Below are 16,106 nucleotides of genomic sequence, written 5' to 3' on the forward strand. Positions count from 1 at the left end.
TCGGGTATGCCTACCCGCCCTCTCCGCATCCAACTCCCTCCTGGCCTCATCCAGCCGGGCCTCAGCAACAGCCAATCGGGTCCTCAGTACATCCTGAACATAGCCGTGGGCTAACAAAGACTGCCTATGGGCAGGGTCGAGAGGTGGTGAATCCGGAGCCGCTGGGGGTGCCTCCTCGGTCTGCCTAGGCTCGGGAGTATCAGTCTCAGAGCTGTCATCATAAGTGCTCCAGGATGGTAGTGGAGGGGTAGGAGCTCTGACCACTGGGAGTGTGGGTAAAGGGGTACCAGTGTACACTACCATAGGTCCGACACGCTCCTCAGCTACTGGGACCTCATCCGGGTCCTCCTCATCTGAAATAGTAATGACCTCTGTCTCTAACTCCTCTGAGGGGTCCTCCTCATCCTCCTCCATCTCAGGCTCCTCCTGATCCTCGACATCTAGCAGTGCCTCATCATGCTCACGCTCGAACATCTCAGGGTCCTCTATCTCATACGCCTATACATTAAACGAGCTAAGTTACTATAATGATACTTATAAGGGTTCCCGTAAGGGTTTTAACTGTCAGCGCTACTTTAAGTAGTCAGACCATGAATTTGGCAAGAGTTCTTATTATCTTTGTGAGTTTGTTATTATATCGCCGCATCATCTCTGAGGTTTATAACGCTTGGCTCTGATACCATTTCTGTAACACCCCCAGATCCGGGGTCAGGGATCCGGGTCGTCACGGTCTTTCTTCCCACAATTATCACTTAACTTAATTAATAATAAACAACGTCATGCTGTGACCCCACACTAACATACACCACCACACGTCATAGTCTCAGAGATGAAATTGAAATAAGTACAAGTCCTTGAATCCACAATTAAAAGTTATTACAACCCAAAATGATTACTTGATAAGTTTACAGTTAATTGCCATTATCTGCCACAAGTTATAATTATACATAATTGATTCTCAAAAGTAGAATGTCTGATCTACAGATAGATCTACCTCTGCAGCTATAGCAGCTACGATTTCAATGGGAAGGCGCGGGGCGCTTCCCACGCTCTTGCGCTGGGTCTGCTTGAGCCTGGCCATCTTTCCTAACTGTTGTTGTGTGATGAAGAAATAAAGCAAGAGTGAGCATTACAGCTCGCAAGATAATATATAGTGTAATCAATAATGCAAGTATCTAATAGATAACTTACTGAAAACCTTTATCAAGTGTAAGATAATTACTTACTGGATATAAGCTTAAAGGAAGATGAAGTTACCAAATACTTCACTATACTTATATCATTTATAAGGCTACTTGAACTACCACTGTTCAAAGTATTATAGGTTTAAAAAGGTCATCCCATAGATGAGACCACAAGTTAAGACTTGAATAGATTCAATCTTTGAAATATTATTGAATGAAATAAAGTTACGAGATACTTTATTTAGTCCCGATATATATCCACATATATATCTCTTAAACATTTCCTGGAACCTCTGTTATGTAAAGTATGAACAGAGTTGGTAACATCCAATGAATTTTGGAAAGGAAAAGAATTTTGGCATAAACCCGATATCTTGCTGATCAGGCAAAGATACCAATAAGTAACCTTTTCTACTATTAGATGGATGAATCCCCCACCGGTCATCACCCTGGCCACATAAGGACCTTGTGCTGGACCGCCACCCGGCCTCTTACGCGTTGATGGACTGCCACCCAGCCACTTACACTTTGATAGACCGTACCCCGGCCTGTCGCTTTTGCCGACTCAATTAGATGGGCTTACTTCCCGAACGTTGGGTAAGTAATCAATTCATTTGTTTTCTTAAAACAGCAACCACGTTGCGAATGTAAAATGCACCACAGAGCTGGATCCCCCAGGTTTTAAGCGAGTATTTAAATCCCCTTTGAAAGAAAGATTTTAAATATAAAAATGAGTTTTGGGGTCCACTCTAACTAAAAAAAATCATTTTGAAGACTCGAAAATTTTTTAAGAATGGTTGGAGTACTGCTAATTTATTAAAATAAATCAGTCCCGATATATTAGAAAATATCTGAATATTATTATTTAAATAATATTCTCATAAAGATAATCCTTATAAAAATAATCGAAGTAGAAGTTTTAAAACTTATACTTGAAATGGATATTAAATAACCAAAGATATACTTATATGAAAGTACTATCCTTATTTGAATAATCGAAAATAAGTTTGATTATCGAAACATTATTCTTTAATAAAATAAAGAATATTATTAAATAATAAGCGGAGTCATAATACCTCGAATGAATATTATAAATAATATTCATTAAATAAAATAAACGGAGTCATAAATCCTCCAATGAATATCCAATTAATAATCATTAAATATAATAAACAGAGTCATAAGTCCTCGAATGAATATTCAAATAATATTCATTAATTAATATAAAGTTATCGAATAAACCTTATTCGATCAATAGTTTTGAAAACTATATCTATATATATATATATATATATATTATACTCGCGAGCCTCGCCTCCCGGTTTTAGAAAAAGTTCACCTTTTTATCCCCTATACTAAGGGTATACTCAAATACCGCTTATCTCTAGCATAGGTATTATGCAACTATAAGCATTGAACCAACAGATATATAAATCAAGAATATGAAACAGGCATGCATATATACCATATCACATGCTATAATATATCGCAAGAATTTGCTAATAACAAATATGCATTTATCGCAAGATCATGCATATACACATATACATCACAACAACAGTTATACGGGTAGAAAACTTGCCTGAGCGACTGGGGGTTACAAATGGCTCGGGACGAGTCTGGTAACCTATAAACAACATGTGAGTTGGAATTAAACCAAAGTCACTTGTAAATCTATACTTTAACCAAATTAGACTCTAACGCTCGCTTTGCGCTTACTGATTCTCTTAAGTCACTCGAGTAACCTCGGCTCCACCATTTTTAATAAATTAACCATTACGAGTTTTAAGGCGATTCTTTCGCGATTGTCTTACTAACTTCCTAACACACTTAACATAATTGTTTCATACACTAATTAACACTTTTTAGGTCTTTAACCTATGTTTCAAAGTAAGGCGAGGGGTAATGTTTCGTTCGCGAAACGTCGTTACTTAAAATGACCGTTTCTCCTAAACCGTACATCGGAATCAAACGAACCACATATCAAAACGAAGCTCGTAACATGAACTATCTAAAAATAGCAATGGTCAAAACCTAGCAGGGAGTTCTCGGGTCCTAATGTTATGAGCAAAAGCAGTCTAAAGTAAATCGAACAGTACGACGACTATGTTTACGCGATTTCCCAATTTTATACCATTCCAATACAACCACCAATCAATCCCAATCCATTCATACAACCAACATCCATCCACAATACATCATAACAGCCCCAATCAAATCAATATTAACAATTATACTTATTCTTAAACTTGAATTTAAACTATACTTAAGTCCTTTAACCAAACCATAAGATTTCAACATTCAATTCACCACCATTCCAACCCAAACTCTAAACCAACAAGCACTAAGCTACTCTATTACCATAACAACCAAAATCATCCTAATATACAAAGTAAAGCTAGGGTTTGGAGATGATATACCTTCCTTGAAGTGATGTGAGTAGCTAGGAAGCCTTAAGAAGCCTTGAGATGTCTTAGGGATGCTTGGATCTTAAAGGAAAAACAAGAAAAATCAAGTTAAAAACCTTGAAATCACTATTCATTGTCTTCTTCATTGATTTCTTGGAGAAGATTAAGAATGAATTGGAGGCTTAAACTCATAAGATAGCCATAACTATGCATAAGAAGTACTAGAGAATTATCTTACCAATTTAGGAAGCTTGGAACTTGGATTTTGAAAAATCTTCTCTTTGAAAATGGAAAAAGCCGAGAGCAAATGTTCTTGGTGAAGAGAAATACAATTTTTGTTTTGATGAAATGATTTGTTTTGGCTTGGTGGATGTAGTTTTGTTTTTGTTTTGGTTAATTACCTTATTAACCTTGTCTTTGTGTGGTTATAAACCAACCACATCTCCTCCCTCCCTATGTCATGCTTATATCACCTTATTGTGTCATCATCTCTTACTTGTCCTCTCATTATTGGTTGGATGACCTCATCATCCCTAACCTCCTTGATTAACTTCCTAATTGTTTGCCTAATGACCGCTGATCTGTTATACGGTTCGCTTAACTTTCATTTTCGTTTATCGTTTGAGGGATCATACCCTGGATCTTATTACTTAGGTTCCCTTAACCTTTCTCAATATATTATATTCCTTTTATGATCCTCTCTTATAATCCTTTAATTTAAATCCTTTTTATCCTGTTACCTTATACTCAATTCTTTCCGTATCTAGTGGATTTTCGGGAAAAATCAAAGTGTTCGGAATTGGATTCTGACGATCTTTACATACACTTATATACCCTATAGAGTACCAATAAAATCTCAGAATATCCATAACAGAACCCCTACATAGTGTGGCATGAACAGTTTTCTTATTCAGCAATATCAGCAAAAACACTATTCATAAGGGTTACAAAGAGTTCAAAATTTTGGGGTTATTACACCCCCCCCCCCTTTTCATCTTCTTCACTTCGAATTTTTCACCAAAATGGTGAATTAGAAATTCAAAACACAAGCTATACTCCATGGAAAATTATAAGGTTTGTTTCTTTGGATCCTATATTTCATAACTAAGAAGAGCAAGTAGTTTGAGTGCTTGAATCAAAGGTTTTCTATCTCAAACAAATCATTTTAGTAGAGGGTGAATAGTGTTTTCAAGAACTTGAAATTTTGATCTTGTGTTTTTGTTTAGATAAAGCTTTAGTAAGGATTTTCCAAGGTTGTTTCAAGCTCATTAGTTACTCCTACTCACAAGGAAGGTATAATCTCTTAACCTAGAATTATTATTGAATGTTAAGAGCTTATTATGAGTAGTATAGTTCATGAGAGGCATGATTATTGAATATTTAGAGATTGGTTGGTTTTGTAATGTTTTTGGAGTTGTAAATCTTGATGATTAGTTAATGAACTTAAGTAAGCTCTTAGTTCATGATTGAGAAGTAGTATAAATTGGAAATATTGAGTTGTTGGGGCTGTTGTAGTAAAGAGTGGATGAAGTTTGGTTGTAGTGGTGATTGTGGGTTGAATTGTGAATTGATTGGAATGGTTTAAATTTGGTAATCGCGTAAACATAGCTGTCATAATGCCCGATTTACTTTAGACTATTTTTGTTCTTAACATCAGGACCCGAGAACTCACTTTTAGGTTTTGACCATTGCCATTATTAGATAGTTCATGTTACGAGCTTCGTTTTGATATGTGGTTCGCTTGAATCCAATGTACGGTTTAGGAGAAACGACCATTTTAAGTAACGGCGTTTCGCGACCGAACCCTTTCCCCTCGCCTTACTTTAAAACCTTGGTTAAGGACCTAAAAGGACTAATTGGGGTATAAAACAATTATGTAAAGTGGATTAGGCAGTTGGTAGGGTACTCGCGAAAGAATCGCCTTAAAATTCCTAGTGGTTAATTTATTAAAAATGGTGGAGCCGAGGGTACTCGAGCGACTTAAGTGAATCGTTAAGCGCAAAAGCGAACGTTAGGGTCTAATTGGTTAAAGTATAGATTCATAAGCGACTTTGGTTTAATTACAACTTATATGTTGTTTATAGGTTACCAGACTCGTCCCAAGCCTTTTATCACCCCCAGTCGCTCAGGCAAGTTTTCTACCCGTTATACTGTTGTGGTGATGTATATATGTATATGCATTATCTTGTGATAGATGCATGATTGTTTTTAGCAAATCTTGCGATATATTGGAGCATGTTGATATGGTTTATATGCATGCCTGTTTCATAATATTGATATCTAACTGTTGATTCAAATGCTTATAAGTTGCATAATAACTATGCTAGAGATAAGCAGTAATTGCGTATACCCTTAGTATAGGGGACTCAAAGGCGAAGATTTTCTAAAACCGGGAGTCGATGTTCCCGAGTATATTATATATATATTATATATATAGATATAGTTTTCAAAACTATTAATCGAATAAGGTTTATTCGATAACTTTATTTTTATTAATGAATATTACTTTGAATATTCATTCGAGGACTTATGACTCGGTTTATTTTATATAATGAATATTATCTTTAATATTCATTCGAGGACTTATGACTCTGTTTATTCTATTTAATTAATATTATCTTGAATATTCATTCAAGGACTTATGACTCTGTTTATTCTATTTAATGAATATTATTTTGAATATTCATTCGAGGACTTATGACTCCGCTTATTTACTAAATAATATTCTTTATTTTATTAAAGAATAATGTTTCGATAATCAAACTTATTTTCGATTATTCAAATAAATATCGTACTTTCGTATAAGTATATCTTTAGTTATTTTTTATTTATTTCAAGTATGAGTTTTAAAACTTCTACTTCAATTATTTTTATAGAGATTATCCTTTATGGAAATATTATTTAAATAATAATATTCAGATATTTTCTAATATATCAGGACTGATTTACTTCATTAAATCAGCATTACTCCAAACATTCTTAAAAATGGTTTCGAGTCTTGAAAATGATTTTTAAAAGTTAGAGCGGATCCCAAAACTCATTTTTTTATTTAAGATCTTACTTTCGAAGGGGATTTAAATACTCGCTCAAAACCTGAGGGATCCGGCTCAGTGGTGTATTTTACATTCGCAACGAGGTTGCTGTTTTGAGAAAACATCTTGATTACTTGCCCATCGTTCGGGAAGTAAGTTCATCTATTTGAGTCGGCATAGGCAACATGGGCTCAGCGGGCGTCCATGAAAGTGTAAGTGGCTCAGTGGGAGTCCATCAAATGCGTAAGTGACTGAATGGCAGTCCAGCATAAGGTCCTATTGCGGCCAGGGTGATGACCAGTGGGGAATTCGTCCATCTACAAGTAGAAAAGGTTACTTATTGGTATCTCTTCCTGATTAGCAAGATATCAGGTTTATGCCAAGGTTTTCTCCATTCCAAGTTCATTGGATATTACAACTCTGTTTATAATTTTCATAACAGAGGTATTCAAGGAGTGTATGAAATGTATATATATATAGGTGTATATATATATCGGGACTTAATGAAGTATCTCGTAACGTCATTATTTATAATGATATTTCAAGGATTGAATCTATTCAAATCTTATCTTGTAGTCTCATCTATGTGATGAACTTTTGGAAACGGATTATACCTTCAACGGTAGTAGTTCAATTGGTATTCGGAAAAGATATAAGTATATTGGAGTATCTCGTAACTTCACCTTTTCAACTTATATCTTGTTAATGATTATCTTATACATGACAAAGATTTTCAGAAAAACATTAAGACAAGGTTAGATATATGAGATCACCTTGCAGCGATATTTTCATACAATTCTAAACTGGAACTCTGCGTATATTATGAATGGCAGATGATTTCAAAGATTTTGAAAAGTATATATACATATATACTAAATATTTTACGACTTGGTCGCATTAAGAGGTCAAACTTGGTTTAATTCTTCTTGACCAAGACTTTCATGAGTGCTATGAGAATGCTCATATATTATTAATCATTATACATATTATTTTGGTGGGCTTGTTGCTCACCCTTGCTTTCTTCTTTCATCACACAACAACAGATAGACAAGATGAACAGGATCAAGCTCCCAATTCGCGAGCGGATAGGAAACGTTCCGCAGTTTCCTGTAGGCGTTGATGCCGGTGTAGCTGAGGTAGGAGCTACCAGTAGGCTAGGCTTTCAACTTTTGTTGTGCCAGACTTATGTATATTTATGAATTGTAATAATGACAAAGAATATGTAAATTAATTAAAAAACCCTTTTTATGGTGAAATGGTTTATAATTGTGGAATAGAATGACTTGTGTTATTTTTGGATATTCATCTCTGAGACTATAACTTGTGGTGTGTGTGTGTGTATATTGTGGGGTCACAGTACGTAGTAGTTGGTTGACTATTAAGATTAAGTATTGATAAGGGAAATGGAACTCGTGACAACCCGAATTCCCGACCCCAGATTTGGGGGTGTTACAGAAATGGTATCAGAGCTAAGCGTTATAAACCTTAGAGATGAAGTGACGTTAAAATAATAAGTTCACTAAGATAAATAAGAACTCTTGCCAAGTTTATAGTCGGACTACCTAACGTAGTACAGACGGTTAAAACCCTTATGGGAACCCTTATAAATATCGTGATAATAGCGTAATTCATTATCGTATATGGTAGCGGGACTCCGAACCCTGAGGTTGAGGAGCAACAATGCGATGATGTTTTATTAATTATTGGAGATCAGATTGTGGATTCGATAGAGCGTCCTAACACGGGACCAGATGATGTTCATATTGAGGATGTAACGGTTAAATATGTTGTCCTAGAAGGGATTATTGCTGAGAAGGATTCCGTGGAGGATCCTGACAAGAATGAATAAAGGACCACTGAGGAATTGATGACCATGGTCAGGGCGTCTACCAGAGGTAGGATTGGCCGGTCACTACCGGAGTTTCGTTCAAGTTTATAAAGATAGTAGCCCCTTTAACGCGGCTTACTCGTAAGACTGAGAAGTTTGAATGGACAGAGAAATACGAGAACAGCTTTTAAGAACTAAAGAAAAGGTTGGTGACGACCCCTATGTTGGCGTTGCCAGATGGAAAAAGGAGATTTCGTGATGTGTAGTGACGCTTCGCATAAGGAATTAGGGTGCTTCTTATACAGCACAACAAGGTAATCGCGTACACGTCAAGATAATTAAGGGAATATAAAATTCGATATCCCCACCCATGAGCTTGGGCTCGTGGCAATAGTTTTGCCCTAAGGATTGGAGGCACTACTTGTATAGAGAAAAGTGCGAGATTTACATAAACCATAAGTTCTCTAGTACATTTTCACGCAGAAAGAGCTCAACATGCGCCAGAGGATGTGGCGCCCTCCAAACTAGGGTCAGAAGTTTGGGGTCCACACACACCTTATTTATAACCTGTTTATAACAATAATAAAGATAATAATAATATGCAATAACCCTACTTACCAACTACCATGGACCGCAACAGGTTAAAGTATGCACGCAAGCCAAACACACTATTATATTATAAACAATTTAAATCCCATCTATTCAAACTCAAAACTGAGTATTAAACATTATTACAAACTTTTACAAATTTAAATTATCCCAAAAGAAGCCTACTAGCTCAACTGATCAATGTAATAACCCCAATTTTTGGAAATTTTTGAAACCCTTATGAATAGTGTTTTGCTGAATGAGAAAACTTTTCATGCCACACTATGTAGGGGTTCTGTTATGGATATTCTGAGATTTTATTAGTACTTTATATGGTATATAAGTGTATGTAAAGATCGTCAGAATCCAATTCCGAACACTTTGATTTTTCCCGGAAATCCACCAGATACAGAAAGAAGTGAGTATAAGGTAACAGGATAAATAGGATTTAAATTCAAGTATTTTAAAAGAGGATCATAAAAGGAATATAATGTATTGAGAAAGGTTAAGGGAACCCAAGTAATAAGATCCCGGGTATGATCCCTCAAACGATAAACGAGAACGAAAGTTAAGCGAACCGTATAACAGATCAGCGGTCATTAGGCAAGCAATTAGAAGCTAATCAAAGAGATTAGTGGGGATGATGTCATCAAACCAATGAGAAGAGGACAAAGGAGAGTGGATGACATAGGCATGGTGACATAAGCATGACATAAGGGAAGGAATTGTTGGATGATTATGAGCCACACAATATTTACCAAGGTAAAAACCTAATTAACAAGCAAATCATCACACAAATACATAAGCAACCAAAACAAAAACATTTCCTTCTTCCCCTATCTCTTTGCCTCGGCTTTTTGAAGAAAAGCAAGGAAGAAAATTCCAAAACCCAAGCTCCACTTAATCATAATTCAAGAGGTTTGTTTCTTTAGCTTCCATAATTCATAACTTAGATGAGCCATAAGTTTAAGCTCAAGATTCCATGTTTAACATAGCTAATCAATTCATCAAAGTTCTTGGTGAATAGTGTTTTCAATAAAATAACTTTGTGTTTTCTTATGTTTCTTCAAGATCCAAGCTTAATAGAGATAGTTAGTGCTTATTTAAGGCTTCCTAAGTGATTCTCCACTCTCCAAGGAAGGTATAACTTCTCAAACCCTTAGTCTTAAGTTTTGTTGGTTTGGATTTCATAATTTTTAGATGATGGGTTAGTGTAATGGGTGTGTACTCATGTTAGAGCTTTGTTTAGTAAGTGGTTTTGTTGATTTTGGAGTTAGGAGTGATGCTTGTTAGATTTGAAGTTCTTGGTCACATTTTTGACTTGGTTTAGATGAATAAATTGGTAATATTGAGTTATTGGGGCTGTTGTAGTATGATATGGATGGAGTTTGGGTATATGGTTGATTTGTGGTTGATTGGTGGTTGAATTGGAATGGTATAAATTTGGGAAATCGCGTAAACATAGCCGTCGTAATGTCTGATTTACTTTAGACTGCTTTTGTTCATAACATTAGGACCCGAGAACCCCCTGCTAGATTATGACCATTGCCATATTTCGATAGTTCATGTTACGAGCTTCGTTTTGATATGTGGTTCGTTTGATTCCGATGAACGGTTTAGGAGAAACGGCCGTTTTAAGTAACGACGTTTCGCGAACGAACCCTTACCCCTCGCCTTACTTTGAAACATAGGTTAAAGACCTTAAAGGACTAATTGAAGTATGAAACATTTATGTAAGGTGTAATAGGCAGTTGGTAAGACACTCGCAAAGGAATCGCCTTAAAACTCGTAATGGTTAAATTATTAAAAATGGTGGAGCCGAGGGTACTCGAGTGACTTAAGAGAATCAGTAAGCGCAAAACGAGCGTTAGAGTCTGAGTTGGTTAGAGTATAGATTTACAAGTGACTTTGGTTTAATTCCAACTTACTTGTTGCTTATAGGTTACCAGACTCGTCCCGAGCCATTCGTAACCCCCAGTCGCTCATTCGTAACCCCCAGTCGCTCAGGCAAGTTTTCTACATGTTATACTGTTGTTGTGATGTATACACTTGTATATGTATTATCTTGTAATAGATGCATGATGGTTATATTAGCAATTTCTTGCGATATATTGTAGCATGTGATATGGTACATATGCATGCCTATTTAGTATTCTTTCCATATATATCTGTTGGTTCAGTTGATAATACCTATGCTAGAGAATAGCGGTAATTTGCATATACCCTTAGTATAGGGATCCAAAGGTGAAAACATTCTCTAAAACCGGGAGTCGAGGATCCCGAGTAGATTTGGTGTATATATATATATATGGTAATAGTTTTCAAAACTATTAATCGAATAAGGTTTATTCAATAACTTTATTTTATTAATGAATATTATCTTGAATATTCATTCGAGGACTTATGACTCCTTTATATTATTTATTGATAATTACTTGGATATTCATTTGAGGATGTATGACTCCTTTATTTTATTTAATGAATATTATTTATAATATTCATTCGAGGTATTATGACTCCGCTTATTATTTATTAATATTCTTTATTTTATTAAAGAATAATGTTCGATAATCAAACTTACTTTTGATATTCAAATAAAGATATTACTTTCGTATAAGTATATCTTGATTATTTACTATTCATTTCAAGTATAAGTTTTAAAACTTCTACTTCAATTATTTTTATAAAGATTATTCTTTATGGGAATATTATTTAAATAATAATATTCAGATATTTTCTAATATATTGGGACTGATTTATTTTGTTAAATCAGCATCACTCCAAACATTCTTAAAAATGTTTTGCGAGTCTTCAAAATGATTTTTAAAAGTTAGAGCGGATCCCAAAACTCATTTTTATATTTAAGATCCTCCTTTCGAAGGGGAGTTAAATACTCGCTCAAAACCTGAGGGATCCGGCTCTGTGGTGTGTTTTATATTCGCAACAAGGTTGCTGTCTTGATAAAAGAGTTTTTGATTACTTACCCAATACTCGGGAAGTAAAATTCTTGGAACAAGTTAATCCATTAACAGGCATCGCCTGGGAAATATCGGTGAGTTTTCCTTTCCAACTAGATACGACTTCTTGGTGGAGCCGTATCAACAAGTTTCTACTTGGGGAAAGGGGGGACGAGCTTTACGTTTCAGAGTCATGGATTTCATCTGAACTAGGAGTTGCGTAAGTGGTCGAGTAGTGTAACACCCCCAGATCCGGGGTCGGGAATCCGGGTTGTCACGGTCTTTCTTTCCACAATATCACTTTACTTAATTAATAATAAATACCCTCATGCTGTGACCCCACACTAACACACACCACAACTCGTTATAGTCTCAGAGATGAAATTGAAATAAGTACAAGTCTTTGAATCCACAATTTAAAATTATTACAACCCAAAATGATTACTTGATAATTTACAGTTAATTGCCATTATCTGCCACAAGTTATAATTATACATAATTGGATTCTCAAAAGTAGATGGTCTAAACTACAATGGATCTACCTCTGCAGCTATAGCAGCTACAATATCAGCGGGAAGACGCGGGACGCTTCCCACGCGCTTGCGCTGGGTCTGCTGGAGTCTGGCCATCTCTCCTAACTGTTGTTGTGTGATGAAGAAATAAAGCAAGAGTGAGCCTTACAGCTCGCAAGATAATATGTAGTGATAACAATAATACCAGTATCTAAATGGATACTTACTAAAATCTTTATCGTGTGTAAGATAATTACTTACTAGATATAAGTAAAAACAAGGAATGAAGTTATCAATACTTCCCCACACTTATATCATTTATAAATCTACTTGAACTATCACCGTTCAAAGTATAATAAAATTCACGAGGTCATCCCATAGATGAGACCACAAATAAACTTGAAAATATTTGATCTTTGAAATATTTTGAAAAGAAATGAAGTTACGAGATACTTCATTCAATGGATACACCAATAAAATGTTTGACCCTGTCAATGCTTCGGCAACCACCCATTAGTAGCCTTTCGATCGAAATGCTACGGGTAGTGTTGCAGAATTATCCAAATGGATGATGAACTCATTACGGGAGTTTACCGCGCCAGGAAGACCACTTACGATGATCAGTCGTAGTAGTACAACCCCACCATTTTCTACATGTAGAGGAGAACCTGTCGGATTTACTTGTCAACCGAACACTGAACTCCTAAGGAATGGACCGCCTTAGCGGAACTTCCAGGCCATTTGGGCCAATATAATAAGGCTGGGCCGGCGCTACTCGACCACTTACGCCACTCCTAGTTCAGATGAAATCCATGACTCTGAAACGTAAAGCTCGTTTCCCCCTTTCCCCAAGTAGAAACTTGTTGATACGGCTCCACCAAGAAGTCGTATCTAGTTGGAAAGGAAAACTCACCAATATTTCCCAGGCGATGCCTGTTAATGGATTAACTTGTTCCAAGAATTTTACTTCCCGAATCTTGGGTAAGTAATCAAAAACTCTTTTACCAAGACAGCAACCTTGTTGCGAATATAAAACACACCACCGAGCCGGATCCCCCATGTTTTGAGCGAGTATTTAAATCCCCTTTTTAAAAAGGAAGATCTTAAATATAAAAATAGTTTTGGGATCCGCTCTAACTTTTGAAAATCATTTTAAAGACTCGAAAACACTTTAAAGAGTGTTTGGAGTAAAACTGATTTAATGAAGTAAATCAGTCCCCAGAATATTTAGAAAATGACTGAATATTATTATTTAAATAATATTCCCATAAAGAATAATCTTTTATAAAAATAATTGAAGTAGAAGTTTTAAAACTTATACTTGAAACGAGTATTAAATAACCAAAGATATACTTATATGAAAGTATTATCTTTATTTGAATAATCGAAAATATGTTTGATTATTAACACCTTATTCTTTAATAAAATAAAGAATATATTTCAGCAAATAATCGGAGTCATAGATCCTCAAATGAATATTCAAATAATATTCAATAAATAAAATACGCTGAGTCATAATACCTCGAATGAATATTATAAATAATATTCATTAAATAAAATAAAGGAGTCATACATCCTCAAATGAATATTCAAATAATATTCAATAAATAAATAAAAGGAGTCATAAGTCCTCGAATGAATATTCAAAATAATATTCATTAATAAAATAAAGTTTAAAGTTATCGAATAAACCTTATTCGATTAATAGTTTGGAAAACTATAATCATATATATATATATATAAATATATATATATATATATATCCATATCCATATATACAAGATTACTCGGGATCCTCGACTCCCGGTTTTAGAAAATATTTTCACCCTTGGGTCCCTATACTAAGGGTATATGCAAGATACAACTATCCTCTAGCATAGGTATTATCAAATAACCAACAGATATAAATTTCAAGAATATGAAACAGGCATGCATATATACCATATCACATGCTACAATATATCGCAACATTTGCTAAATAACAATCATGCAATATCACAAGATAATGCATATACATACATTTACATCACAACAACAGTGTATCGGATAGAATACTTGCCTGAGCGACTTGGGGGTGAGAAAGGCTCGGGACGAGTCTGGCAACCTATAAACAACAAGTAAGTTGGAATTAAACCAAAATCACTTGTAAGTCTATGCTTTAACTAACTTAGACTCTAATGCTAGTTTTACGCTCACCGATTCGCTTAAGTCACTCGGGTACCCTCGGCTCCACCATTTTTAATAACTTGACCTTTACGAGTTTTAACGCGATTCCTTCGCGAATGACTTACCAACTGCCTAACACACTTACCATAAATGTTTCACACATTAATTAATCCTTTTTGGTCTTTAACCTACATTCCAAAGTAAGGCGAGGGAAAAAGTTTCGTTCGTGAAACGCCGTTACTTGAAACGGTCGTTTCTCCTAAACCGTAAATCGGAATCGGACGAACTACATATCAAAACGAAGCTCGTAACATGAGCTATCTAAACATGGCAGTGGTCACAATTTAACAGGGGGTTCTCGGGTCCTAATGCTATGCACAAAACAGTCCAAAGAAAATCGGACATTACGACGGCTATGTTTACGCGATTTCCCATTTTTAAAACTACCCACAATCATCACAAACCATCCTCAAATCCACACACATCAAACACCCATCCTTACCACATCATAACAATCCCAAACAATTCAATATTACTCATTCATACATATGCTTAACCTAACTTTAATCATGCTTTAAGTTTCTTTAAATCAAAACCACTAAATTATCATTTCATTTCACCACCATTCCAAATCTCAACTATAAACATAACAACAAGATACCATAACATCTTACTCATCAAAATCACTTTATAATATATATGAACCTAGGGTTTGAAAGTGGTATACCTTCCTTGGATTGGTGGGTGAAGCTAGGAAGCCTTAATAAGCTTGGAGTAGTCTTAAGAAAGCTTGGATCTTCAAGAAAACAAGAAAAAAACTCAAGTTAAAACTTGAAAACACTATTCATTGTCTTCTCCAATGATTAAATCAAGAAGCTAGAGAAAGAATTGTGGCTTAAACTTATGATATAGCCATTACTAAGCATAAGAAGGTTAGGGAATTTTCTTACCAATTAAGGATGCTTGGATCTTGATTTTTGAAAATTTAGCTTTGAAAATGTGTAAAAGGCCGAGAGCAAAGAATGAAGAACAAGGCCTTGGTTGATTTTTTGATTTTGATGAAATGATTTGCTAGTTGGTTGACTTGTTTTTGTTTTCCATTTAGCAAATTACCACCTTGTCCTTGCATTTGTGTGGTCTAAATCAACCACACTTCCTTCCTTCCATGTCATGCTTATGTCACCCTTATGATGTCATCCTCCCTTCCTTGTCTTCTTCTATTGGTTGGATGACATCACTCCCCTTAATCCCTTTGATTAGCTTCCTAATCGTTTGCCTAATGACCGCTGATCTGTTGCACGGTTCGCTTAACTTTCGTTCTCGTTTATCGTTTGAAGGATCATACCCGGGATCTTATTACTTAGGTTCCCTTGACCTTTCTCAATACATTATATTCCTTTTTATGATCCTCTATTATAATCCTTTAATTTA

The sequence above is a fragment of the Apium graveolens genome, chromosome 11 (genome assembly GCF_009905375.1).
Source record: "Apium graveolens cultivar Ventura chromosome 11, ASM990537v1, whole genome shotgun sequence".
Taxonomy (NCBI): Eukaryota; Viridiplantae; Streptophyta; class Magnoliopsida; order Apiales; family Apiaceae; genus Apium; species Apium graveolens.